Source organism: Nerophis ophidion, linkage group LG19 (assembly GCF_033978795.1).
Source record: "Nerophis ophidion isolate RoL-2023_Sa linkage group LG19, RoL_Noph_v1.0, whole genome shotgun sequence".
Lineage (NCBI taxonomy): Eukaryota > Metazoa > Chordata > Actinopteri > Syngnathiformes > Syngnathidae > Nerophis > Nerophis ophidion.
In genome coordinates, this window is record NC_084629.1 from 3,200,576 (window position 1) to 3,225,942 (window position 25,367).

The following is a 25,367-nucleotide window of genomic DNA, read 5'->3' on the forward strand; positions in this document are numbered from 1 at the left end:
CGTCTCCATTATTAATTGAACAAACTGCAAAAGATTCAGCAACACAGATGTCCAAATTACTGCGTAATTATGCGATGAAACGAGACGACTTTTATCCGGAATTGGTGCTGAGCTAGTATGTCCGCTACAACCAATAACGTCATCATTCCATGACGTTTTGAACAAGAAACTCCGCGGAAAGTATTTTCAGAATAATTTACTAGGAAAATTCTGGAAAATCCCTTATCTGCTTATTGTGTTTATAGTATTTTAGTGAGATTTTAAAGTCATACCTGAAAGTCGGATGGCTGCGATGAACGCCAGTGTCTCTGAGAGAAGCCGAGGAGCCAAGATCACAGCTGCCTTTTTGAGCTGCAGGAGGAGCTCTCCGGTAAGAGCCGACTTAATATCAACAATGTTCCTATCCAAAAACTTGCTGGTTGACGTAGAGAAAAATGTTCGCTTGACCGCTCTGTGTTAAAGCTTCACAACAAACAAAGAAACACCGGCTGTGTCTCGGTTGCTAAAGGCAGCTGCAATCCACCCTTTTCCAATCAACAGCATTCTTCTTTGACGTCTCCATTATTAATTGAACAAATTGCAAAAGATTCAGCGACACAGATGTCCAAATTACTGTGTAATTATGCGATGAAACGAGACGACTTTTATCCGTAATTGGTGCTGAGCTAGTATGTCCGCTACAACAAATAACGTCATCATTCCGTGACGTTTCCAACAAGAAACTCCGCGGAAAGTATTTTCAGAATAATTTACTAGGATAATTCTGGAAAATCACTTATCTGCTTATTGTGTTAATAGTATTTTAGTGAGATTGTAAAGTCATACCTGAAAGTCGGACGGCTGCGGTGAACGCCAGTGTCTCTGAGAGAAGCCGAGGAGCCAAGATCACAGCTGCCTTTTTGAGCTGCAGGAGGAGGTCTCCGGTAAGAGCCGACTTAATATCACAATGTTCCCATCCAAAAACTTGCTGGTTGATGTAGAGAAAAATGTTCGCTTGACCGCTCTGTGTTGAAAATAAATGATAAATGGGTTGTACTTGTATAACGCTTTTCTACCTTCAAGGTACTCAAAGCGCTTTGACACTACTTCCACATTTACCCATTCACACACTGATGGAGGGAGCTGCCATGCAAGGCGCCAACCAGCATCCATCAGGAGCAAGGGTGAAGTGTCTTGCTCAGGACACAACGGATGTGACGAAGTTGGTACTAGGTGGGATTTGAACCAGGGACCCTCGGGTTGCGTACGGCCATTCTCCCACTGCGCCACGCCGTCCCAAAGTGTTAAAACTTCACAACAAACAAAGAAACACCGGCTGTGTCTCGGTTGCTAAAGGCAGCTGCAATCCACCGCTTTCCACCAACAGCATTCTTCTTTGACGTCTCCATTATTAATTGAACAAATTGCAAAAGATTCAGCAACACAGATGTCCAGATTACTGTGTAATTATGCGATGAAACGAGACGACTTTTATCCGGAATTGGCGCTGAGCTAGTATGTCCGCTACAACCAATAACGTCATCATTCCATGACGTTTCCAACAAGAAACTCCGCGGAAAGTATTTTCAGAATAATTTACTAGGATAATTCTGGAAAATCACTTATCTGCTTATTGTGTTAATAGTATTTTAGTGAGATTGTAAAGTCATACCTGAAAGTCGAATGGCTGCGGTGAACGCCAGTGTCTCTGAGAGAAGCCGAGGAGCCAAGATCACAGCTGCCTTTTTGAGCTGCAGGAGGAGGTCTCCGGTAAGAGCCGACTTAATATCAACAATGTTCCCATCCAAAAACTTGCTGGTTGATGTAGAGAAAAATGTTCGCTTGACCGCTCTGTGTTAAAAATAAATGATAAATGGGTTGTACTTGTATAGCGCTTTTCTACCTTCAAGGTACTCAAAGCGCTTTGACACTACTTCCACATTTACCCATTCACACACTGATGGAGGGAGCTGCCATGCAAGGCGCCAACCAGCATCCATCAGGAGCAAGGGTGAAGTGTCTTGCTCAGGACACAACGGACGTGACGAAGTTGGTACTAGGTGGGATTTGAACCAGGGACCCTCGGGTTGCGTACGGCCATTCTCCCACTGCGCCACGCCGTCCCAAAGTGTTAAAGCATCACAACAAACAAAGAAACACCGGCTGTGTCTCGGTTGCTAAAGGCAGCTGCAATCCACCGCTTTCCACCAACAGCATTCTTCTTTGACGTCTCCATTATTAATTGAACAAATTGCAAAAGATTCAGCAACACAGAGTCCAAATTACTGTGTAATTATGCGATGAAACGAGACGACTTTTATCTGTAATTGGTGCTGAGCTAGTATGTCCGCTACAACCAATAACGTCATCATTCCGTGACGTTTTCAACAAGAAACTCAGCGGAAAGTATTTTCAGAATAATTTACTAGGATAATTCTGGAAAATCCCTTATCTGCTTATTGTGTTAATAGTATTTTAGTGAGATTGTAAAGTCATACCTGAAAGTCGGATGGCTGCGGTGAACGCCAGTGTCTCTGAGAGAAGCCGAGGAGCCAAGATCACAGCTGCCTTTTTGAGCTGCAGGAGGAGGTCTCCGGTTAGAGCCGACTTAATATCACAATGTTCCCATCCAAAAACTTGCTGGTTGATGTAGAGAAAAATGTTCGCTTGACCGCTCTGTGTTAAAAATAAATGATAAATGGGTTGTACTTGTATAGCGCTTTTCTACCTTCAAGGTAATCAAAGCGCTTTGACACTACTTCCACATTTACCCATTCACACACTGATGGAGGGAGCTGCCATGCAAGGCGCCAACCAGCACCCATCAGGAGCAAGGGTGAAGTGTCTTGCTCAGGACACAACGGACGTGACGAAGTTGGTACTAGGTGGGATTTGAACCAGGGACCCTCGGGTTGCGTACGGCCATTCTCCCACTGCGCCACGCCGTCCCAATGTGTTAAAGCTTCACAACAAACAAAGAAACACCGGCTGTGTTTCGGTGCTAAAGGCAGCTGCAATCCACCGCTTTCCAATCAACAGCATTCTTCTTTGACGTCTCCATTATTAATTGAACAAATTGCAAAAGATTCAGCGACACAGATGTCCAAAATACTGTGTAATTATGCGATGAAACGAGACGACTTTTATCCGGAATTGGTGCTGAGCTAGTATGTCCGCTACAACCAATAACGTCATCATTCCATGACGTTTTGAACAAGAAACTCCGCGGAAAGTATTTTCAGAATAATTTACTAGGAAAATTCTGGAAAATCCCTTATCTGCTTATTGTGTTAATAGTATTTTAGTGAGATTTTAAAGTCATACCTGAAAGTCGGATGGCTGCGGTGAACGCCAGTGTCTCTGAGAGAAGACGAGGAGCCAAGATCACAGCTGCCTTTTTGAGCTGCAGGAGGAGGTCTCCGGTAAGAGCCGACTTAATATCAAAATGTTCCCATCCAAAAACTTGCTGGTTGACGTAGAGAAAAATGTTCCCTTGACCGCTCTATGTTAAAAATAAATGATAAATGGGTTGTACTTGTATAGCGCTTTTCTACCTTCAAGGTACTCAAAGCGCTTTGACACTACTTCCACATTTACCCATTCACACATTGATGGAGGGAGCTGCCATGCAAGGCGCCAACCAGCATCCATCAGGAGCAAGTGTCTTGCTCAGGACACAACGGACGTGACGAAGTTGGTACTAGGTGGGATTTGAACCAGGGACCCTCGGGTTGCGTACGGCCATTCTCCCACTGCGCCACGCCGTCCCAAAGTGTTAAAGCATCACAACAAACAAAGAAACACCGGCTGTGTCTCGGTTGCTAAAGGCAGCTGCAATCCACCGCTTTCCACCAACAGCATTCTTCTTTGACGTCTCCATTATTAATTGAACAAACTGCAAAAGATTCAGCGACACAGATGTCCAAATTACTGTGTAATTATGCGATGAAACAAGACGACTTTTATCCGTAATTGGTGCTGAGCTAGTATGTCCGCTACAACCGCGACATTTTCAACAAGAGAACTCCGCGGGAAATTTAAGAATTGTAATTTAGCAAACCAAACCGGCCGTATTGGCGTGTGTTGCAATGTTAATATTTCATCATTGATATATAAACTATCAAACTGCGTGGTGGGTAGTAGTGGCTTTCAGTAGGCCTTTAAAGACCCAAATGGGGCCCCAAGCTACATTTCGTCAAGGGCCACACAATCAACCGGCCAAAACTGCAGTTTGTGTGCCCTCAGGTTGTCCCCGGGATTTGATTTCCAGCCGCTCCCCATTTTTTCCCGGGTGCAGCCAGACGCGTCGGGGGCGGGGACGGGTGGGCGGTGATAGGGAAGGTGGGGGTGGGTGGGGGGGGTGCGCCCGCACTCAGGCCAAAGGGCCGGGGCGGCTCTGAGCGCGCTCCCTCGTGCGGCCGGAGCAGCCGTCGCGCTGATGCAAAGTGACAGGGACAGATGTGACATATCGGTTCCGACACACTTCCGTACCACCAGTCACAGGCTGGGGGTGACTCACCCCCCCCCCCCACCCCCCCCATGCGCCGGTCCTGTCCCCCCGCTGCAGGACAACACGACGATGCTCGAATGAACCTCGCCGTCGCCCTCACCGCTGCCAGGTATGGGGCTGCCATACCTAATTACACTGAAGTGGTGCACCTAGTGAAGAGGGCAGAACCACACAGACAGGGTGGAGGGGTGGGTGGGGGTTGGGGGCCGTGCCAAGTGCACTGTAGGCATGTGATAACAGGTAAATCCAACAAAAGCCCCTCTTTCCTGGAGCCCCTCACACCGGGGGCCCTACACACCCCCCCCCCCCCCCCCCTCACCCGTTTGCACACAGCCACCACACGCCCGACGCGGAGGCTTTTAATATTTCGTAAGCGATGCAGAGCAGGCCGCCTCAGATCTTGCAGAGGTGGAATTAGTCGACTCCAAATGGCCTTACTTATCTCTTAAATGTCATGCATCGGAAGAATAAAGGTATGAAGGAAAAAAAAAAATAAAAGAATAAAATCATGCATAACCAGGATTTTTTTGGAGGATCTCGAACACATCACCACCCCCCTAAAAGATGGAAGTGCGCCACTTGAAGGCGACGTCTTACTTTAAGAGTGGCGGAGGAGGAGGGGCCCCCGCCCGTGGAGAGAGAGATTATATGGCGAAGAGTTCCGCCGTCATCATTTCCAGTCTTCCGCTTATCCGAGGTCGGGTCGCGGGGGCAGCAGCCTAAGCAGGGAAGCCCAGACAAGTTTAGTTTCTATAGTGCTGTGGCTTCGTTAAAAAATGACCTGCGGGCCGCACTTAGGACACCCCTGGGGTAGGGAGTAAAAAAAACATCAATAAATAATAAATAATATTAATTCTTGAAATAAATATTTTTTTCATCCATCCATCTTCTTCTTCAGCTTATCCGAGGTCGGGATGCGGGGGCAGCAGCCTAAGCAGGAAAGCCCAGACTTTCCCTCTAATACTACTAGTTGTGTACAAGTTTAATTTCTATAGTATGAGAAGTTATAATACAAAAGGTTGCTGAGGTGCGATCAGGGTGTGAAGTAATAAAAATAATAATAATAATAATAATTCATAAAATAAATATTTTTTTCATCCATCCCTCCATCATCTTCTTTCGCATATCCGAGGTCAGGTCGCGGGGGCAGCAGCCTAAGCCTAAGCAGGGAAGCCCAGACTTTCCCTCTACTACTACTAGTTGTGTACAAGTTTAGTTTCTATAGTATGAGAAGTTATAATACAAAAGGTCGCTGAGGTGCGGTCAGGGGTGTCCAAAGTTTTTCCACTGAGGGCCGCAAACTGAAAAATCAGAGGAAGCGGGGGCCATTTTCATATTTTTTATTTTAAAAACCAATGCAATATATAAATAAAAAATATACATTTAGGCCTCCACTCAGTTATGATCCCAGGGACACCAAAGGGTTTTGGTAAAAAAAAAATGAAAAAAATCTGTCATTATTCAGTATTATAAGTTTTATTATTATGCAAGTTTTAAATCTCTAGATCAACATTAGAAGAAAAAAATGAAAAAAAAACAAAATATGCAATATTTTCACCCAATAACTTTTTTAGGTGGAATATTTGAGATGATTTAATTGGAGCCTTCATTTTGGATTTTGATTCATTATTATTTTTGGAGCAATGACACTTAAAAACAAATCACACTAAAATAATTGGGGATCCAAAAGTGTCCTACTTATTAAAGTGTTAAAAAAAATTGTTTGTATTTTTTTTACTGTGTACTTTTTAGCACAATAATCCTAAAATCAACTTCAGATATAACCGTCAATTTTAAGTTTTATTTTTGCTCATGTTTGTTTGTTTGTTTTAGGCCTTTCTTTAAAAAAAACAAAAAAAATATGGCACAACACAAAATATGCAACATTTTCCCCCAAAAAATATCTCTAAGTGGACTATTTAATGTGACGTAATCGAAGCCTTAAATCGGTCAATAATTCAAAATGACATTGATTTTGATTCATTATTATTTTTTGAAGAAAGAAACAGCCTGCATGGCAGCTTTGTGTTATAAGAGGAAGCATTGCAAGAATTTCTTGTTACATTTCACCTGTTTGCTCTTTTATACCACTTTTTATGTTTTTAATTATTTTCAATTGTAATTTTAAAATGTGCCGTGGGGCCGTTAACAAAATGACCCGCGGACCGCACTTAGGACACCCCTGGGGTAGGGAGTAAAAAAAAAATAAAAAAATATATTAATTCATAAAATAAATATTTTTTTCATCCATCCATCATCTTCTTCCGCTTATCCGAGGTCGGGACGCGGGGGCAGCAGCCTAAGCAGGGAACCCCAGACTTCCCTCTACTACTACTATTTGTGTACAAGTTTAGTTTCTATACGAAAGGTTGTTGAGGTGCGGTCAAGGTAGGGATTAATAATAATAAAAAAAAAATAATAATGATAATAATAATGAGTCATAAAATAAATATTTTTTTCATCCATCCATCATCTTCTTCTGCTTATCCGAGGTCGGGTCGCGGGGGCAGCAGCCTAAGCAGGAAAGCCCAGACTTTCCCTCTACTACTACTAGTTGTGTACAAGTTTAATTTCTATAGTATTAGAAGTTATAATACAAAAGGTTGCTGAAGTGCGATTAGGGTGTGAAGTAATAAAAAAAAAAAATAATAATAATAGTAATAATAATAATTCATTAAATAAATATTTTTTTCATCCATCCCTCCATCATCTTCTTCCGCTTATCCGAGGTCGGGTCGCGGGGGCAGCAGCCTAAACAGGGAAGCCCAGACTTCCCTCTACTACTACTAGTTGTGTACAAGTTTAATTTCTGTATGAGAAGTAATAATACAAAAGGTTACTGAGGTGTGGTCAGGGTAGGAAGTAATAAAATAAAATAAAATAAAAAAACGTAATAATAAAAATTTGTAAAATAAATACTTTTTTCATCCATCCATCCATCATCTTCTTCCACTTATTCGAGGTCGGGTCGCGGGGGAAGCAGCCTAAGCAGGGAAGCCCAGACTTTCCCTCTACTACTACTACTAGTTGTGTACAAGTTTAGTTTCTATAGTATGAGAAGTTATAATATAAGATAAAAAGTTATAATACAAAAGGTTGCTGAGGTGCGATTAGGGTGTGAAGTAATAAAAAAAAAAAAATAATAATAGTAATAATAATAATTCATTAAATAAATATTTTTTTCATCCATCCCTCCATCATCTTCTTCCGCTTATCCGAGGTCTGGTCGTGGGGGCAGCAGCCTAAGCAGGGAAGCCCCGACTTTCTCTCTACTACTACTAGTTGTGTACAAGTTTAATTTCTATAGTATGAGAAATTATAATACAAAAGGTTGCTGAGGTGCGATCAGGGTAGGTAGTAATACATTTAAAAAAAATAATAATTCATAAAATAAATATTTTTTTCATACATCCATCCATCATCTTCGTCCGCTTATCCGAGGTCGGGTCGCGGGGGCAGCAGCCTAAGCAGGGAAGCCCAGACTTTCCCTCTCCCCCAGCCACTTTGTCCAGCTCCTCCCGGGGGATCCCGAGGCGTTCCCAGGCTAGCCGAGAGACATAGTCTTCCCAACGTGTCCTGGGTCTTCCCCGTGGCCTCCTACCGGTCGGATGTGCCCTAAACACCTCCCTAGGGAGGTGTCATACTTGCCAACACTCCCAATTTTCCCGGGGGACTCCCAAATTTCCTTGCACCTCCTGAAAATTTCCCAGGGCAACCATTCTCCCTATTTTCACCCGGACCCCAACATTGGGGGCGTGTCTTAGTGTACTGCCTTTAGCGTCCTCTACAACCTGTCGTCATGTCCGCTTTTCCATCATACCAGCAGCCAAGTCTCATAATATATACAGCTTTTACATACACACACACACACACTTATGTGCATACTTGGTCAACAGCCATACAGGTCACACTGAAGGTGGCCGTCTAAACAACTTTAACACTCTTACAAATATGCGCCACACTGTGAACCCACACCAAACAAGAACGACAAACACATTTCGGGAGAACATCCGCACCGTAACACAACATAACAAATACCCAGAACCCCTTGCAGCACTAACTCTTCCCGGACGCTACAATACACACCCACTGCTACCACCAAACCCCGCCCCCCCATCTCCCGAATTCGGAGGTCTCAAGGTTGGCAAGTATGGGAGGCGTTTGGGTGGGATCCTGACCAGATGCCCGAACCACCTCATCTGGCTCCTCTCAATGCCGTCCCGTCCATTTTCTACCGCTTGTCCCTTTCAGGGTTAGATGCTGGAGCCTATCTCAGCTGAATTCAGGCGGAAGGCGGGCGCCTTTCAAAATACACGTTCTTTTTCTTTAGGTACACCTTCCTCTTAATTGAATAAGTGTGAATTGAAGTGAATTATATTTATATAGCACTTTTTCTCTAGTGATTCAAAGTGCTTTTACATAGTGAATCCCAATATCTGAGTTACATTTAAACCAATAATATCAGATGAAGGGGCTACTCTAACCCTCAGGGATCCCCTAAATATGGGGAATGTTGTATGTTATAGGGCGGTGTTTTTCAACCACTGTGCCGCGGCACACTAGTGGGCCATGAGATACTGTCTGGTGTGTCGTGGGAAATTATGCAACCTCACCTAATTGGTCCAAACATTCCATCCAACCATTTCCTACCGCTTATTCCCTAATTATTTTTTTAGAAATCCATCCATCCAAGCATTTTCTACCGCTTATTCCCTTCAGGGTTGCAGGGGGGTGCTGGAGCCTATCTCAGCTACAATCGGGCGGAAGGCGGTGTACACCCTGGACAAGTCGCCATCACAAATCAATAATTATATAATCTGCAAAATAATGTGCGTTTGTTGCCGTGTAGAGCTTGGCAGGGCAACCAGCAGGTGGCAGAAGGCGTCGAGGACGGTTTGTCTTGACCCCAACATGCAGAGCACAGCGGGAGACAGGGCGCAGGTAAAAAAAAAAAAAAGTATGCAACGTTTAAAATAAAAATGAACAAAAAGGCAAGTCCCGCTAGGAATAGGCACTGAAGCATAGGGAAGGCTATGCAAAACGTAATCAAATCTGAACTGGCTGCAAAGTGAAGAAAAACAGAATGCTGGACGACAGCAAAAACTTACAGCGTGTGTCTGTATATGACGTGAAAAAAATCAACAATGTCCCCACAAGGAAGGATGGCGTCCGCAAAACTTTAATGTATATCTGAACTGGCTGCAAAATGAACAAAAACTAAATGCTGGACGACAGCAAAAACTTACAGCGTGTGTCCGTATATGACGTGAAAAAAATCAACAATGTCCCCACAAGGAAGGATAGCGTCCGCAAAACTTTAATGTATATCTGAACTGGCTGCAAAATGAAGAAAAACTAAATGCTGGACGACAGCAAAAACTTACTGCGTGTGTCCGTACACGGCATGACATATCAAATATGTCCCCCCCAAGGATAGCGTCCGCACAACTTAAATGTAAATCTGAACTGGCTGCCAAGTGAAGAAAAACAAAATGCTGGACGACAGCAAAAACTTACAGCGTGTGTCCGTATATGACGTGAAAAAAAATCAACAATGTCCCCAAAAGGAAGGATAGCGTCCGCACAACTTTAATGTATATCTGAACTGGCTGCAAAATGAAGAAAAACAAAATGCTGGACGACAGCAAAAACTTACTGTGTGTGTCCGTATATGACGTGACAAATCAACAATGTCCCCCACAAGGATAGTGTTCACACAACATAAATGTAAATCTGAACTGGCTGCAAAGTGAAGAAAAACAAAATGCTGGACGACAGCAAAAACTTACTGCGTGTGTCCGTATATGACGTGAAAAAATCAACAATGTCCCCACAAGGAAGGATAGCGTCCGTACAACTTTAATGTAAATCTGAACTGGATGCAAAATGAAGAAAAACTAAATGCTGGACGACAGCAAAAACTTACTGCGTGTGTCCGTATATGACGTGACAAATCAACAATGTCCCCCACAAGGATAGCGTTCGCACAACTTAAATGTAAATCTGAACTGGCTGCAAAGTGAAGAAAAAAAAAATGTTGGACGACAGCAAAAACTTACAGCGTGTGTCCGTATATGACGTGACAAATCAACAATGTCCCCACAAAAAAGGATAGCGTCCACACAACTTGAATGTAAATCTGAACTGGCTGCAAAATGAAGAAAAACTAAATGCTGGACGACAGCAAAAACTTACTGCGTGTGTCCGTACACGGCATGACATATCAAATATGTCCCCCCCAAGGATAGCGTCCGCACAACTTAAATGTAAATCTGAACTGGCTGCCAAGTGAAGAAAAACAAAATGCTGGACGACAGCAAAAACTTACAGCGTGTGTCCGTATATGACGTGAAAAAAAATCAACAATGTCCCCAAAAGGAAGGATAGCGTCCGCACAACTTTAATGTATATCTGAACTGGCTGCAAAATGAAGAAAAACAAAATGCTGGACGACAGCAAAAACTTACTGTGTGTGTCCGTATATGACGTGACAAATCAACAATGTCCCCCACAAGGATAGTGTTCACACAACATAAATGTAAATCTGAACTGGCTGCAAAGTGAAGAAAAACAAAATGCTGGACGACAGCAAAAACTTACTGCGTGTGTCCGTATATGACGTGACAAATCAACAATGTCCCCCACAAGGATAGTGTTCACACAACATAAATGTAAATCTGAACTGGCTGCAAAGTGAAGAAAAACAAAATGCTGGACGACAGCAAAAACTTACTGCGTGTGTCCGTATATGACGTGACAAATCAACAATGTCCCCCACAAGGATAGTGTTCACACAACATAAATGTAAATCTGAACTGGCTGCAAAGTGAAGAAAAACAAAATGCTGGACGACAGCAAAAACTTACTGCGTGTGTCCGTATATGACGTGAAAAAATCAACAATGTCCCCACAAGGAAGGATAGCGTCCGTACAACTTTAATGTAAATCTGAACTGGATGCAAAATGAAGAAAAACTAAATGCTGGACGACAGCAAAAACTTACTGCGTGTGTCCGTACATGGCATGACAAATCAACAATGTCCCCCCCAAGGATAGCGTTCGCACAACTTAAATGTAAATCTGAACTGGCTGCAAAGTGAAGAAAAAAAAAATGTTGGACGACAGCAAAAACTTACAGCGTGTGTCCGTATATGACGTGACAAATCAACAATGTCCCCACAAAAAAGGATAGCGTCCACACAACTTGAATGTAAATCTGAACTGGCTGCAAAGTGAAGAAAAACAAAATGCTGGACGACAGCAAAAACTTACTGTGTGTGTCCGGACTTGACATGACGAATCAACAATGTTCCCAGAAAGAAGGATAGCGTCCGCACAACTTGAATGTAAATCTGAACTGGCTGCAAAGTGAAGAAAAACAAAATCCTGGACGACAGCAAAAACTTACTGTGTGTGTCCGTATATGACGTGACAAATCAACAATGTCCCCCACAAGGATAGTGTTCACACAACATAAATGTAAATCTGAACTGGCTGCAAAGTGAAGAAAAACAAAATGCTGGACGACAGCAAAAACTTACAGCGTGTGTCCGTATATGACGTGAAAAAAATCAACAATGTCCCCACAAGGAAGGATAGCGTCCGTACAACTTAATTGTAAATCTGAACTGGCTGCAAAGTGAAGAAAAACAGAATGCTGGACGACAGCAAAAACTTACAGCGTGTGTCCGTATATGACGTGAAAAATTAACAATGTCCCCACAAGGATAGTGTTCACACAACATAAATGTAAATCTGAACTGGCTGCAAAGTGAAGAAAAACAGAATGCTGGACGACAGCAAAAACTTACAGCGTGTGTCCGTACATGACGTGACAAATCAACAATGTCCCCACACAAAGAAGCATAGCGTCCGTACAACTGAAATGTTCTTGATTGCCAATTCAAAGCAGGTGCAGGCAATAGCGCTCCAAGAAAGACGTGAAGCTGGTAGAGGGAAACACCAGCAAAAACAGGAAGAGCCACCAAAATAAAAGCGCATGACAGGAACTGAAGCACTACACACAGGAAAACATCCATCCATCCATTTTTCTACTGCTTATTCCCTTTGGGTGCCTATCTCAGTTACAATCTGGCGGAAGGCGGTGTAGTGAAGTGAAGTGAATTATATTTATATAGCGCTTTTCTCTAGTGACTCAAAGCGCTTTACATAGTGAAACCCAATATCTAAGTTGCATTTAAACCAGTGTGGGTGGCACTGGGAGCAGGTGGGTAAAGTGTCTTGCCCAAGGACACAACGGCAGTGACTAGGATGGCGGAAGCGGGAATCGAACCTGCAACCCTCAAGTTGCTGGCACGGCTGCTCTACCAACCGAGCTATACCGCCCCACTCTGGACAAGTCGCCACCTCATCATCGCAGGGCCACAAGGAAACAACAAACTAAAAAAAAAAAACTCAAAAAAACCTGGTGGAGTTTAATTTTTTTAATGTTTCTGCTGCTGGTCTGCCTTTGTATTTTTTCAACGAAAAACATTTTCCAGCCATAAAAATCTTAACAGTAAGTCTAAATTATTTATACTTTTTTTAATCTATTTTTTGCTTTCAATGCTTAAATCCTTAGATCTATCTTCCAGTTTGAAGTTGTTGTTGTTTTAATAGCAAAAAAAATGAAACTTTGCAATATCAATCAATGTTTACTTATATAGTCCTAAGTCACGAGTGTCTCAAAGGGCTGCACGAGCCTCGACGAACATCCTCGGCTCAGATCCCACATCAGGGCAAGGAAAAACTCAACCCAACTAGTGTTGTCCCGATACCAAATATATATTTCGATACTTTTCGGTACTTTTTCTAAATAAAGGGACCACAAAAAAATTTAATTATTGGCTTTATTTTAACAAAAAAATCTTAGGGTACATTAAACATGTTTTTTATTGGAGTTAAGTGCTTAAATAAAATAGTGAACATACTGTACTAGACAACTCGTCTTTTAGTAGTAAGTAAGCAAACAAGGCTCCTAATTTAGCTGCTGACATATGCAGTAACATATTGTGTCATTTATCATTCTATTATTTTGTCAACATTATTAAGGACAAACTGTAAAAAAAAATAATTATTACTCTACTTGTTCATTTATTAATATCTGCTTACTTTCTCTTTTAACATGTTCTATCTACACTTCTGTTAAAATGTATTTACCACTTATTCGTCTCTTCTTGTATACTTTACATTAGTTTTGGATGATACCACACATTTGGGTATCGATCCGATACCAAGTCGTTACAGGATCATACATCGGTCGTATTCAAAGTCCTCATGTGTCCAGGGACATATTTCCTAATATGAATTTTAAAAAAACAATGCTAAAAAATCTCGATGTAATCATAGTAGTATCGACTAGGAACGCTCCTGTACTTGGTATCATTACAGTGGATTTCAGGTGTCGATCCACCAAATGGCGATTGTTTAAATTTTGACTCCGGTGAGTTACGGTGTGTAGTGAAGCATGTTTAGCTATTCCTCGTCCTGCAGAGTTAATGCTACATGTAAGATTAGTGATTAAAGGGGAACATTATCACAATTTCAAAAGGGTTAAAAACAATAAAAATCAGTTCCCAGTGGCTTGTTGTATTTTTTTTCAAAATTTTACCGGTCTCGGAATATCCCTAAAAAAAGCTTTAAAGTGCTTGATTTTCGCTATTTGCGATGTGACTATCCATTTCCCTGTGACGTCACACAGTGCTGCCAATGTAAACAAAAAATGGCGAATACCACAGCAAGATATAGCGACATTAGCTCGGATTCAGACTCGGATTTCAGCGGCTTAAGCGATTCAACAGATTACGCATGTATTGAAACGGATGGTTGGAGTATGAAAGTATTGAAGAAGAAACTGAAGCTATTGAGCAAATAGCTATTGACGCTATTCATAGCCATAGCATGGCTGAATAGCTGCGTTAGCATCGCCGGTAAAATGTGCGGACCAAACAATCAGGACTTTCGCATCTTGTGACACTGGAGCAACTTAAATCCGTCGATTGGTAAGTGTTTGTTTCGCATTAAATGTGGGTGGAAGGAAACGTAATATAGTTGCAAATGCATCTGCAGGATATCCATACATCTCTGTGCCATGTCTGCTTTAGCACCGCCGGTAAATAGCATGTTAGCATCGATTAGCGTAGCATGTTAGCATCGATTAGCTGGCAATCAACGTCAACAAAACTCACCTTTGTGAATTCGTTGACTTTATCGTTGCAAATGCGTCTGCAGGTTATCCATACATCTCTGTGCCACGTCTGCTTTAGCACCGCCGGTAAATAGCATATTAGCGTCGATTAGCGCAGCGTGTTAGCATCGATTAGCTGGCAGTCACGCCGCGACCAAATATGTCTGATTAGCACTTAAGTCAACATCAACAAAACTCACCTTTGTGATTTTGTTGACTTTATCGTTGCAAATGTATCTGCAGGTTATCGATACATCTCTGTGCCATGTCTGCTTTAGCACCGCCGATAAATAGCATGTTAGCATCGATTAGCTGGCAGTCAAAATCAACAAAACTCACCTTTGTGATTTCGTTGACTTTATCGTTGCAAATGCATCTGAAGGTTATCCATACATCTCTGTGCCATGTCTGCTTTAGCACCGCCGGTAAATAGCATATTAGCGTCGATTAGCGTAGCGTGTTAGCATCGATTAGCTGGCAGTCACGCCGCGACCAAATATGTCTGATTAGCACATAAGTCAACATCAACAAAACTCACCTTTGCGATTTCGTTGACTTTATCGTTGCAAATGCATCTGCAGGTTATCCATACATCTCTGTGCCATGTCTGCTTTAGCACCGCCGGTCAAATGTGGAGACACTCTGGTACATTCAATGGGGGTCTGGCGGCAGACACTTTGGCATCTTCGGGCCAGTGGTGCAACTTGAATCCCTCCCTGTTAGTGTTGTTACACCCTCCGACAACACACCAACGAGGCATGATGTCTCCAAGGTTCCAAAAAATAGTCAAAAAAACTGAAAATAACAGAGCTGAGACCCAATGTTTACAATGTGTTGAAAATAAAAATGGTGGCTGTATTACCTCGGCGACGTCACATTCTGACGTCATCGCCTCCAGAGCGATAAACAGAAAGGCGTTTAATTTGCCAAAATTCACCCATTTAGAGTTCGGAAATCGGTTAAAAAAATACATGGTCTTTTTTCTGCACCATCAAGGTATATATTGACGCTTACATAGGTCTGGTGATAATGTTCCCCTTTAAGAAGAAAGTGAAAGTCATGGATATGTAACGGTAGCAAGCTAAGTGTTAGAAATATACCATTTCAGGACATTTTTGTAGGTATAAAATTAAACATTATGATATTGCTACAGTACATCTTGTTAGCATATGCTAAATGTTAACGACTCCGCATTTTCGTCTTTTTTATTTATGTATTAAAAGTGAGAGTCATGGATTTTTTTTTACATGCAAACGAATATTTATCATATCCACACTCGTGTGTAGTCCCTTATTATCTCGTGTACCTAACGTGTCTTGGTATGGTGTCTCGTGTCAAATTAGACGAGGACACCGTGTCGCTCAACCTGCTCGTCCGAACACGTCATCTTTTCTTTTTGAAAGCTCATTACCTACCGTATAGCTCCTTTAACAGCCAGCACCGCATTAACAAACATTTGCCTTGCGCAATTTTCAAAAGGCTCCCTCAGTCACTGCCACCGGGCTCGGGTGTGACACAAACAAGGCAAGAGGGAAATTAGGTATGTCGGTTTCCTATTAATTACAATCCTGGGAAGTCTCCCATGGACACACCGGAGCCACTCTATTACGGTGAGAGGGGGGTGGGTTGGGGCGTTCGCTGATAAATTAATAATCCGGCTTGTCACCAGCCGGAGATGAATAGCCCCTGGTGATTGATGCTGTTTTCTTTCATAGGGCAGGAATTTGATGTCAGAGCCAAATGTGTTATCAATGCCACGGGACCTTTTACCGACGCGCTTCGGAAAACGGATGATCAGAAGAACTCCGGCATCTGTCAGCCCGGTGCCGGGGCACACATCGTCATCCCGGGCTATTACAGGTAACTAACGGCCGGGCCCCTACGTCTCTGTCACTGTCCCCCGGTATCACCCGCTCCTTAGTGCTGTCGGCTCAACGCTTCATTAGCCACGTGCCAGCAGAGGCTCTTGGTCACAACAACAAGGGAGATGTCTGCCAGCTCTTCTGGAATGCTTTGGAACTGTGATCCACTGGTAAGGAGTCTGTTCACTGTCTTGTTCAGCCAGCCTCGACTGTCTTGAGGCGCTATTTTTTGGGTTGTGAAAATCCGGAGGCACAACCCCAGCAGTCATTTTTGGGTGTTCGGGTCTGTGGGACCCGTTTTCATTTTTTGTTAAAAGAAAAATGATACAATTAATACATTTTTCAAACTGGGACTCACTGACTTGGGCTCATTTTCTGTGAGGAATATATATCAGGCTAATAAGGTGTGGAAATTGAAGTTCTGTGTACCACACGCACCCACCCACCCACACACACAGTAGGCCTAGGCTTGAAGAGAGAGTGTAGGTACACAGAACATCAGAGGGTCAAATGTGCAAGAAAATGAGAGCAGACAGTGTTCAAAAACAATGTTGCAACCTTGTGTGGGAACTGCAGGTAAAGACAGCGTAGGTACACAGAACATCAGAGGGTCGAATGTGCGAGAAAATGAAAACAGACAGTGTTGACAAAACAATGTTGCAACCTTGTGTGTGAACCACAGGTAAAGATAACATAGGTACACAAAACATCACATGGTCAAATGTGCGAGAAAATGAGAGCAGACAGTCTTGACAAACAATGTTGCAACCTAGTGTGGGAACCGCAGGTAAAGACAGTGTAGGTACGCAGAACATCAGAGGGTGAAATGTGCGAGAAAATGAGAGCAGACAGTGTCGACAAACAATGTTGCAACCTTGTCTGGGCTTCCCTACTTAGGCTGCTGCTCCTGCAACCCCGACCTCGGATAAGCCAAAGAAGAAGGATGGAAGGACTGTTTCATGTCTTCCTTTTGAGCGATAATTCACAAATCTACTTCATTTTTTTAAATATTATTTTTAGTTACAAGGACGACACAAAATAGTAATCAGTCCAACAAATATCACATAACACATGATAATGTAATTCAAATTCTAAACCACACTGTTAGAATAATCATGTATATATTATCTCACAACTTTAGTTTGCTTAAAGTCCGTTGCTATAGTTATTAGCTATTGTGCTCAAGCAGCATTGTTTTCTATCTGTGCAAGGACAACTTCTTGTCTGAGGGGTGGCCTCAGCCGCAGATGTTATCTTTGTTTTAGCCCGCTACACAGCCAAGGACTTCAATGACCTCAATGAAGATAAGATGTAAGCATGCAGACGAAGCAGAAACAAGGCAATCACAAGCCCCCAGCACATTCCGTCACGCATTGTGCATACTGGACTTGATTTGCATGATATATGTGACCGCTCCTTTTAGAGGGCGGCCTCAGTGATGTTGACCGTGGAACTCCTGAATAAATAAAGGGACGCGGGAGCTGTACCTTAGAGCGCAGGGCGGGACTGTAACTAAGTGTGCAGCGCCATTCGTTCTCCTCATGAGCTAAATTGAACTATGTCTCTGCATAATTCCTTGCTTCTTGTCTGATTAATAGATGTCATCAGTGTTTGAACTTGACACACCTAGCCCAGCAGCACCCTGAAAGGCCTACTGAAATTTATATTTTCTTATTCAAACGGGGATAGCAGGTCCATTCTATGTGTCATACTTGATCATTTCGCGATATTGCCATATTTTTGCTGAAAGGATTTAGTAGAGAACATCGAGGATAAAGTTCGCAACTTTTGGTTGCTAATAAAAAAGCCTTGCCTGTACCGGAAGTAGCAGACGATGTGCGCGTGACGTCACGGGTTGTGGAGCTCCTCACATCTGAACATTGTTTACAATCATGGCCACCAGCAGCGAGAGCGATTCGGACCGAGAAAGCGACAATTTCCCCATTAATTTGAGCGAGGATGAAAGATTCGTGGATGGGGAAATTTGGAGTGAAGGACAAGAAGAAAAAAAAAAGGCAATTGCAGTGGAAGCGATTTAGATGTTTTTAGACACATTTACTAGGATAATTCTGGAAAATCCCTTATCGGCCTATTGTTTTAGTGAGATTATACAGTACATGAACGTCGGAGGGGTGTGGCCACGGGTGTGTTGAACGCCCGAGTCTCTGAGGGAAGTCACGCAGTTGCAGCAGGACGCAAGATCCGCTGACGTCTCCGGTAAGAGCTGACTTATTACCACAATTTTCTCACCTAAAACTGCCATGTTCGCTTGACCGCTCTGATCCATAGTAAAGCTTCACCTTCGGGAATTTTAAACAAGGAAACACAGTGTGTTTGTGTGGCTAAAGGCTAAAAGCTTATCTCTCTACTTTGACTTCTCCATTATTAATTGAACAAATTGCCAAATATTTAGCAACACAGATGTCCAGAATACTGTTTAATTACGCGATTAAAGCAGACTACTTATAGCTTGGATCGGGCTGGAAAATAACGTCCGCTACAAACCGAGACGTCGAACGCACGAGTCATCATACCGCGACGTTTTCAACACGACACTTTGCCAGAAATTTAAAATCGCAATTTAGTAAACTAAAAAGGTTGTATTGTCATGTGTTGCAATGTTAATATTTCATCATTGATATATAAACTATCAGACTGCGTGGTCGGTAGTAGTGGGTTTCATCCATCCATCCATCCATTTTCTACCGCTTATTCCCTTTTGGGGTCGCTGGCGCCTATCTCAGCTACAATCGGGCGGAAGGCGGGGTACACCCTGGACAAGTCGCCACCTCATCACAGGGCCAACACAGATAGACAGACAACATTCACACTCACATTCTCCTATGTCCCCCCCTCCCTTGTGGAGGGGGTCCGGTCCGATGACCATGGATGAAGTACTGACTGTCCAGAGTCGAGACCCAGGATGGACCGCTCGTCTGTATCGGTTGGGGACATCTCTACGCTGCTGATCCGCTTGAGATGGTTTCCTGTGGACGGGACTCTCACTGCTGTGTTGGAGCCACTATGGATTGAACTTTCACAGTATCATGTTAGACCCGCTCGACATCCATTGCTTTCGGTCCCCTAGAGGGGGGGGGGTTGCCCACATCTGAGGTCCTCTCCAAGGTTTCTCATAGTCAGCATTGTCACTGGCGTCCCACTGGATGTGAATTCTCCCTGCCCACTGGGTGTGAGTTTTCCTTGCCCTTTTGTGGGTTCTTCCGAGGATGTTGTAGTCGTAATGATTTGTGCAGTCCTTTGAGACATTTGTGATTTGGGGCTATATAAACAAACATTGATTGATTGATTGATTCACACACTAGGGACCATTTAGTGTTGCCAATCAACCTATCCCCAGGTGCATGTCTTTGGAAGTGGGAGGAAGCCGGAGTACCCGGAGGGAACCCACGCAGTCACGGGGAGAACATGCAAACTCCACACAGAAAGATCCCGAGCCTGGATTTGAACCCAGGACTGCAGGAACTTCGTATTGTGAGGCAGACGCACTAACCCCTCTGCCACCGTGAAGCCCCTAGTGGGTTACAGTAGGCCTTTAATTGCAATCAACAGAGCAATTGGGAAGACACACAAAGACGACACAAGAAATAAAAGTGACTGATATCGACAACGGTATCAATTATAATAAAAATACAACATAACAAGATGGCGCTGCTGTAGGCAGGAGCTCTGTGCTCTTGTGTCATCCTTTTGTGTTTCACTCTTGTTTCCATGTCTTATTATATTTTCTTGCCTTTTGGTCCGGGACCCTTTGGGACTGTGGGACAAGGGGTGCCACTTTTGTGACCTCTGTGGTGCTTTTTTGTGGACTTCTGGATCTGGAGCCTTTTGGCCATGGAGACCAGCTGCTGGGTGTCTGCCACACCGGAGTCTGTTTGGAGGGACTGGAGGAGATGCGGATGAGGGGACAGGACTGCGGAGCTAGCACTGAGGGCTGGGACGGAGAGGCTTCGCGGTGTCTTGGCTGGGTGAGCAGGTGTCGGACACCTCAGTCACCTTGGACGTATCCTCGCTCATCCATGCGGACTGGACACTGGCCGAGAGTGGAGTCGGTTGTCTTGGTTGCTTTGTTGGGTCTGCTCCTGTCTCTGGCCATGCTCCCTCCACCCCAGCGGACGATGGCGTGGAACACCGCAGAGGCCACCACAGTGGATATGTTTCTTTTACTTTTTATTCATGTATGTATGTAGAAGTGTCTGGTTGTATCTGCTGCTTTAATGTCTTTGATGTCCTCTGTGTTCTTTGATGTCTGATGTTTCCCTCTTGTGTACTATGGCTATGAGTTGGGTTTTTTTTTTCCCTTGGCCTCAGTCTGCACCCCCACTACAGGGCCCAGGCTAAGACCGATTTTTTTAAATTTTATTTTAATCTTCTATTCTTTTCTCCCCCCCCATGTTTACCTGTATGTCATCTTTTTTTTTTTTGTAAGGGGCGCTGGAAGCCGGCAGACCCGTCAGCGATCCTGTTCTGTCTCCCTGTAATGTTTGTCTGATCTTGAATGGGATTGTGCTGAAAATTGTAATTTTCCTGAAGGAACTCTCCTGACGGAATAAATAAAGTACTATCTAATCTAATCTAATAACAGTAATCAGAAAACATCAAGCCAAAAACACATTTGTATTGTAAAGAGCAACACAAAAATAATTCTGATAAACAAACTTTAGTGTGTTTGCATGTATTACTCAATGTTTGATGCAGCAATGCATCAAATCAATCAATCAATCAATGTTTATTTATATAGCCCCAAATCACAAATGTCTCAAAGGACTGCACAAATCATTACGACTACAACATCCTCGGAAGAACCCACAAAAGGGCAAGGAAAACTCACACCAGTGGGCAGGGAGAATTTCACATCCAGTGGGACGCCAGTGACAATGCTGACTATGAGAAACCTTGGAGAGGACCTCAGATGTGGGCAACCCCCCCTCTCTAGGGACCGAAAGCAATGGATGTCGAGCGGGTCTAACATGATACTGTGAAAGTTCAATCCATAGTGGCTCCACACAGCCGCGAGAGTTCAGCTCAAGCGGATCCAAGACAGCAGCGAGAGTCCCGTCCACAGGAAACCATCTCAAGCGGATCAGCAGCGTAGAGACGTCCCCAACCGATACAGGCGAGCGGTCCATCCTGGGTCCCGACGAACGGTCCATCCTGGGTCTCGACTCTGGACAGCCAGTACTTCATCATGGTCATCGGACCGGACCCCCTCCACAAGGGAGGGGGGGACATAGGAGAAAGAAAAGAAGCGGCAGATCAACTGGTCTAAAAAGGAGGTCTATTTAAAGGCTAGAGTATACAGATGAGTTTTAAGGTGAGACTTAAATGCTTCTACTGAGGTAGCATCTCGAACTGTTACCGGGAGGGCATTCCAGAGTACTGGAGCCCGAACGAAAACGCTCTATAGCCCGCAGACTTTTTTTGGGCTCTAGGAATCACTAATAAGCCAGAGTCTTTTGAAGGCAGATTTCTTGCCGGGACATATGGTACAATACAATCGGCAAGATAGGCTGGAACTAGACCGTTGTAGTATTTTATACGTAAGTAGTAAAACCTTAAAGTCACATCTTAAGTGCACAGGAAGCCAGTGCAGGTGAGCCAGTACAGGTGTAATGTGATCAAACTTTCTTGTTCTTGTCAAAAGTCTAGCAGCCGCATTTTGTACCAACTGTAATCTTTTAATGCTAGACATGGGGAGACCCGAAAATAATACGTTACAGTAATCGAGACGAGGCGTAACAAACGCATGGATAATGATCTCGGCGTCTTTAGTGGACAAAATGGAGCGAATTTTAGCGATATTACGGAGATGAAAGAAGGCCGTTTTAGTAACGCTTTAAAATAGGACAATGCTCTATTTGTTCATTGATCTCCAAAATAAAGCAACCGGTGGAGGAAGGAGTCAGAGATGTTCCTGTCTTGTGAGTGTTTACGCTCAACTAACATCGCCATTACAGTTGTTTACTTGTTGATGCGTGCTGTTTGCACGAGCAGAAGGATATTCCCATGAAACCCGCCTATCCCTACCCCCGGAGTAAAATTGAGTCAGTGCCATGTGCGTGTGCGTCAAGCAGGCCATATCTGCACCTTGGGTTGAGGCTGGAATTGAAACCAGCTGAATTAATCTCCTGGAAACAGCCCTGACAGGAGCCTGATTATGGGGGAGTCCCCTTCAACCGGGGCCGGCCCCGCTCGTGCCCTCCCCTCACCAGCGAAGCAAAGGTTAATGCAGTCGTCTTGTTAGTTCCCCTTTAAAAGAACTTCAGCCCGTGCAACATAAAGCTCCGGGACCACGTGACGCCGATCTTCTCACATTCGCACGAATCGACCTCATACTTTGGTCGAAACTTCCCGTTTTCGCTGGGAAATCAATCATCCATCCATCCATTTCCTACCGCTTATTCCCTTTCGGGGTCGCGGGGGGCACTGGCGCCTATCTCAGCTACAATCGGCCGGAAGGCGGGGTACACCCTGGACAAGTCGCCACCTCATCGCAGGGCCAACACAGATAGACAGACAACATTCACACTCACATTCACACACTAGGGACCATTTTAGTGTTGCCAATCATTCATAAAGCCCTAAATCACAAGTGTCTCAAAGGGCTGCACAAGCCGCAACGACACCTGCGGATCAGCGCCCACATAAAGGGCAAGGAAAAACTCACAACCCAGTGAGACGTCAATGAGACTGACTATGAGAAACCTCGGAGGAGACTGGTGCAATGGACGTCGAGTAATATTTTGTGAAATTCCAGTCCATTGTGGCTCTAACATAACAGTGAGAGTCCAGTCCATAGTGGATCTAACATAATAGTGAGAGTCCAGTCCATAGTGGATCTAACATAATAGTGAGAGTCCAGTCCATAGTGGATCTAACATTATAGTGAGAGTCCAGTCCATAGTGGATCCAACATAATAGTGAGAGTCCAGTCCATAGTGGATCCAACATAAAAGTGAGAGTCCAGTCCATAGTGGATCTAACATAATAGTGAGAGTCCAGTCCATAGTGGATCTAACATAATAGTGAGAGTCCAGTCCATAGTGGATCTAACATAATAGTGAGAGTCCAGTCCATAGTGGATCTAACATAATAGTGAGAGTCCAGTCCATAGTGGATCTAACATAATAGTGAGAGTCCAGTCCATAGTGGATCTAACATAATAGTGAGAGTCCAGTCCATAGTGGATCTAACATAAAAGTGAGAGTCCAGTCCATAGTGGGGCCAGCAGGAGACCATCCCGAGCGGAGACGGGTCAGAAACGCAGAGATGCCCCCAACCAATCCCCACCCCGAGTCCCGACTCTGGACAGCCGGCACTTCATCCTCTGCCCCCCTCTCGGGGGAAGAAAAGAAACGGCAGATCAACTGGTCTAAAAAGGGGGTCAATTTAAAGGCTAGAGTATACAAATGAGTTTTAAGATGGGACTTAAATGCTTCTACTGAGGTGGCATCTCGAACTGTTACCGGGAGGGCATTCCAGAGTACTGGAGCCCGAATAGAAAACGCTCTATAGCCCGCAGACTTTTTTTGGAGGGGGCTCTGGGAATCACTAATAAGCCGGAGCCTGTTGTTTGTCCTTCTTTCCCAGATTTCAAGAACATCCTCACCAGTAGTGCCGCTGCAAGGTAAGATGAATGCACTTGAAGGCGGAGAAGACATTTTTAAAAAAACAAAAAAACATCCAAACTTTGTGTAAATATCTTGTCAAATAGTACATATGATTTTAGCCTAGACTAGACTAGAGTTCCTTTTATTGTCATTCAAATGTGAACTTTACAGTACAGATAAGAACAACATTTTGTTACATTAGCAATTCAAGGAAATACGGTATATGGCTCTCACGGAAATACATTTTAAAATATTTGGCTTAAATGGCTCTTTCAGCCAAAAAGGTTCCCAACCCCTGGACTATATCAATCAATCAATCAATGTTTACTTATATAGCCCTAAATCAATAGTGTCTCAAAGGGCTGCACAAACCACTACGACATCCTCGGTAGGCCCACATAAGGGCAAGGAAAACTCACACTCAGTGGGACGTCGGTGACAATGATGACTATGAGAACCTTGGAGAGGAGGAAAGCAATGGATGTCGAGCGGGTCCAACATGATACTGTGAAAGTTCAATCCACAATGGATCCAACACAGTCGTGAGAGTCCAGTCCAAAGTGGATCCAAAACAGCAGCGAGAGTCCCGTTCACAGCGGAGCCAGCAGGAAACCATCCCAAGCGGAGGCGGATCAGCAGCGCAGAGATGTCCCCAGCCGATACACAGGTGAGCAGTACATGGCCACCGGATCGGACCGGACCCCCTCCACAAGGGAGAGTGGGACATAGAAGAAAAAGAAAAGAAACGGCAGATCAACTGATCTAAAAAGGGAGTCTATTTAAAGGCTAGAGTATACAAATGAGTTTTAAGGTGAGACTTAAATGCTTCTACTGAGGTGGCATCTCGAACTGTTACCGGGAGGCATTCCAGAGTACTTGAGCCGAACGGAAAACGCTCTATAGCCCGCAGACCTTTTTTTGGGCTTTGGGAATCACTAATAAGCCGGAGTCCTTTGAAGGCAGATTTCTTGCCGGGACATATGGTACAATACAATCGGCAAGATAGGACGGAGCTAGACCGTGTAGTATTTTATACGTAAGTAGTAAAACCTTAAAGTCACATCTTAGTGCACAGGAAGCCAGTGCAGGCGTAATGTGATCAAACTTTCTTGTTCTTGTCAAAAGTCGCCATCTATAGCATCACAACATGGCTCCGGCAGGGGAGGGGAAAACGTGAGTCATCCTTGCAAAGTTACACTTGA

The 25,367-nt window shown here is 43.8% G+C and overlaps 1 protein-coding gene across 4 annotated transcripts in view; it reads right to left on the minus strand.

Moving 5' to 3' along the window:
• The window catches only part of nr4a2a (nuclear receptor subfamily 4, group A, member 2a), a 460,443-nt gene that overhangs the window by 77,567 nt on the left and 357,509 nt on the right, over positions 1-25,367 (minus strand). For 3 of the 4 annotated variants that reach the window (XR_009802874.1, XM_061878997.1, XM_061878995.1), the window contains exon 5: positions 5,087-5,208. The exons of the other annotated variant lie outside the window; for it this stretch is intronic. The gene's annotated coding sequence lies outside the window, so the exon portion shown is untranslated. The remainder of the gene's footprint in view (positions 1-5,086; positions 5,209-25,367) is intronic. 4 annotated transcript variants of the gene reach the window in all.